The sequence below is a fragment of the Symphalangus syndactylus genome, chromosome 2, assembly GCF_028878055.3.
Source record: "Symphalangus syndactylus isolate Jambi chromosome 2, NHGRI_mSymSyn1-v2.1_pri, whole genome shotgun sequence".
NCBI lineage: Eukaryota > Metazoa > Chordata > Mammalia > Primates > Hylobatidae > Symphalangus > Symphalangus syndactylus.
In genome coordinates this window covers 66,088,694-66,092,751 of record NC_072424.2, presented here as the reverse complement: position 1 = coordinate 66,092,751, position 4,058 = coordinate 66,088,694, and the positions used below count along the sequence as shown (strand labels likewise).

The following is a 4,058-nucleotide window of genomic DNA, read 5'->3' as shown; positions in this document are numbered from 1 at the left end:
GGGCCGACACATGTGCAAACCAGAGTGCTGGAGAATGAACAACTCATGGGCAAACCTTTGACAAGTGGGAGACAGACCTGATGGATAAAGGCTTCTCCCTTTCCCACTCTCCCCTCCTCACCACAATGGATGGTCCTGAAATACATTTCATATGGCTTCTCTGACAGTCTTGAGACATATTTCCTTTGGCTTCAGAGAAGTTCCTGTGGGATTAAGCAACCAGCCAACTAAAAGCAGCAGCCATCCTTGCCTGAGCCTGGATGTGGGAGCCTGGCTGGGAGCTTACCCATGGCCCCTCCTTGCGTTGTCAATTTATTAACCAATAACCAGCAAAATAACCAATTAAAGACTATGAAAACTTTATTTTAAAAAATAGCAATAAAATAAATAAAAGCAGCAGCCAGCTCAATAAGGCATTTTAGTATTTGCTCTCCCTCCTTCCCCCCTTCACTCTTATCTCTCATTCCCGCTCCCTGGGATCGTGCTCCTCAGAAAGTACTAACGCATAGGCCCTCATCACAAGCCTTGTGGAAACAGGGCTAAGGCAGGTAATAGCTGACACGCTTTAAAGTGCGTGTGCGCGGCCTGGCCATCTCACTCTCTGAAATCTATCCTTGCAGACAAGCTTGCTAAAGTGTGTCAGAAACACATGTACAAGGTTGTTCACCTGAAGTATTTTATGTAATAGGTAGAGAGGATCACACTACTATAGTATTAAATGAAAAGAAGGCCGGGCACTGTGGCTCACGCCTATAATCCCAGGACTTTGGGAGCCCAAGGCAGGTGGGTCACCTGAGGTCAGGAGTTCGAGACCAGCCTGGCCAACAAGGTGAAACCTCGTCTCTACTAATAATACAAAAATTAGCCAGGCTTGGTGGTGCACGTCTATAATTCCAGGTTCTAGGGAGGCCGAGGAAGGAAAATAGCTTGAACCTGGGAGGCAGAGGCTGCAGTGAGCCGAGGTCTTGCCATTTCACTCCGATCTGGGTGACAAGAGTGAAACTCCATCGAAAGAAAGAAAGAAAGAAAGAGAAAGAAAGAAAGAGAGAGAGAGAAAGAGAGAGAGAGAGAGAAAGAAAGAAAAAGAAAAAGAAAGAAAGAAAAAGAAAGAAAGAAAAAGAAAGAAAGGAAGGAAGGGGACAGAAAGAGAGAGAAAGAAAGGAAAGAAAAAGAAAAAGAAAGAAAGAAAGAGAAAGAAAGTAAGAAAGAAAGAAAGAAAGAAAGAAAGAAAGAGAAAGAAAAGGAGCAAGTTACTGTAGTGGTAGGGGAGATGTTGTAGAAATATATATAAACCTCCTTACACCACACAGACCGCGTCCGCCCAGCAAGCACAGAACCTCGCCCATGCCGCTGCGCCATGCGTCCACACCCGCAGCCAGCTCACCATGGATGATGCTATCACCACGCTCATCATCGTCGACAACTGCTCCAGCATGCACAACTCCATTGTGGGGCACCCCAGGCACTGGGGAGTGATGGTGGGCATGGGTCAGAAGGACTCCTATGTGGGCAAGGAGGCCCAGAGCAAGAGAGGCATCCTGACTCTGAAGTACCCCATGGAGCATGGCAACGTCACCAACTGGGACAACTGGAGAAGATCTGGCACCACACCTACAATGAGGTGCGTGTGACTGCCAAGGAGCACCCCGTGCTGCTGACCGAGGCCCCCCGAACCCCAAGCCCAACCATGAGAAGATGACCCAGCTCATGTTTGAGACCTTCAACACCCCAGCCATGTATGTGGCCATCCAGGCCTTGCTGTCCCTGTATGCCTCTGGCGGTACCACTGGCATCGTGATGGAGCCCGGTGACAGGGTCACCCACACTCTCTCCATCTAGGAGAGGTATGCCCTCCCCACGCCATCCTGCGTCTGGACCTGGCTGGCAGGGACCTGACTGACTACCTCAAGAAGACCCTCACTCAGCACGGCTACAGCTTCACCACCACACCGAGCGGGAAATCATGTGTGACATCAAGGAGAAGCTGTGCTACGTTGCCCTGGACTTCCAGCAGGAGACGGCCTTGGTGGCCTCCAGCTCCTCCCTGGAGAAGAGCTATGAGCTGCCAGACAGCCAGGTCATCACCATCGGCAATGAGCGGTTCCGCTGCCCCCAGGCACTCTTCCAGCCTTCCTTTCTGGGCATGGAATCCTGTGGCATCCACGACACTACCTTCAGCTCCATCATGAAGTGTGAAGTGGACATCCACAAAGACCTGTAGGCCAACACAGTGCTGTCTGGCAGCACCACCATGTACCCTGGCATCACAGACAGGATGCAGGAGATCACCCTGGCGCCCAGCACGATGACATCAAGATCATTGCTCCTCCCCAGTGCAAGCACTCCGTGTGAATTGGCTGCTCCATCCTGGCCTCCACGTCCAGCTTCCAGCAGATGTGGATCAGCAAGCAGGAGTAGGACAAGTCCGGCCCCTCCATCGTCCACTGCAAATGCTTCTAGGCTGACTGTGACTTAGTTGCAAAACCTAAGTTGCGCAGAAAACAAGATGAGATTGGCATGGCTTTCTTTGTTTTTGTTTTTGTTTGTTTGTTTGTTTGTTTTGGCTTGACTCAGGATTTAAAAACTGGACCGGTGAAGGTGACAGCGGTTGGTTGGAGCGAGCATCCCCCAAAGTTCTACAATGTGGCCGAGGACTTTGATTGTACATTGTTCTTTTTTTAATGGTCATTCCAAATATCGTGAGATGCATTGTTACAGGAAGTCCCTTGCCTCCTAAAAGCCACCCCACTTCTTTCTAAGGAGAATGGCCCAGTCCTCTCCCAGGTACACACACGGGAGGTCATAGCATTGCTTTCGGGTAAATTATGTAATGCAAAAATCTTTTAATCTTTGCCTTAATACTTTTTTAGTTTTTTTATTTTGAATGATCAGCCTTTGTGGCCCCCCTTTTTTGTCCCCCAATTTGAGATGTATGAAGGCTTTTGGTCTCCCTCGGAGTGGGTGGAGGCAGCCAGGGCTTACCTGTATGCTAACTTGAGGCCAGTAGAATAAAAGTGCATACCAAAAAAAAAAGAAAAGAAAAAACCTCCTTGCATATGGTAATAGGCATGAAAAAAAAAAAGTCTGTGAGAAGAAACTCCAAATTATTAACAATAGTTATCTTGTAGGAGATACAATAATCAGGTTGGGGGCATGCAGTTTCTATATTTTTATAATGATACTAATAAATCCAAGCCAATAAAGGTTTTTTTTTGTTGTTTTTTTTTTTGTTGTTTTTTTTTTTTTTTTTTTTTTTTTTTTTTTTTGAGACGGAGTCTCGCTCTGTCGCCCAGGCTGGAGTGCAGTGGCGCGATCTCGGCTCACTGCAAGCTCCGCCTCCTGGGTTCACACCATTCTCCTGCCTCAGCCTCTCCAAGTAGCTGGGACTACAGGCGCCCGCCACCACGCCCGGCTAATTTTTTGTATTTTTAGTAGAGACGGGGTTTCACCGTGGTCTCGATCTCCTGACCTCGTGATCCGCCCGCCTCGGCCTCCCAAAGTGCTGGGATTACAAGCGTGAGCCACCGCGCCTGGCCAGGTTTTTTAAAAAGAAAATCAAATCCAATATTTTTAGTATTATACAAATATTTCAAAAATCTATGACTCAGGTATAGAATCAGAAGTTTGTTTTCTTCCCCAATTTTAGTTTTTTCAATGCTTGTATCTCTTCCCTAACAAATCTCTACTCGCTTTTGGCCTGGAAATGACTTACCTCCTATCTTCCTTCTCTCATTCCCAAATCCATCAAAATTTTGCTTCTTTTTTCTATTCCTTCAGGGTGCTAAGTTAAAAGGGTAATAATCTAGTCACAAAGTCAGAATTTCCTAACTAGGAGAGATCTTTACTATCATCTCGTCAGTTTAAAGATGAAGACACTAAGACTAAAGGGGAGAAGTGATTTGCCTGGAGGTGCACAGCCACAGAGCAGGGACTAGAACTCAGAACTCCCCATTCCTAGTTTGCCTCTCTTTCCATTAAATGGTAATCAGGTAAAATAATTAGGTTATAGGATAGGCCGATACTGGATGAGTACTTGATTTTATTCCTCCAGGTAACAG

General features: G+C 47.0%; 1 pseudogene; it reads left to right on the top strand.

Annotated features, from left to right (window-relative positions):
* The first annotated feature begins 1,445 nt into the window (after window positions 1-1,445).
* LOC129470535 (actin, cytoplasmic 2-like) lies at window positions 1,446-2,474 on the top strand (annotated as a pseudogene).
* Window positions 2,475-4,058: the final 1,584 nt, after the last annotated feature.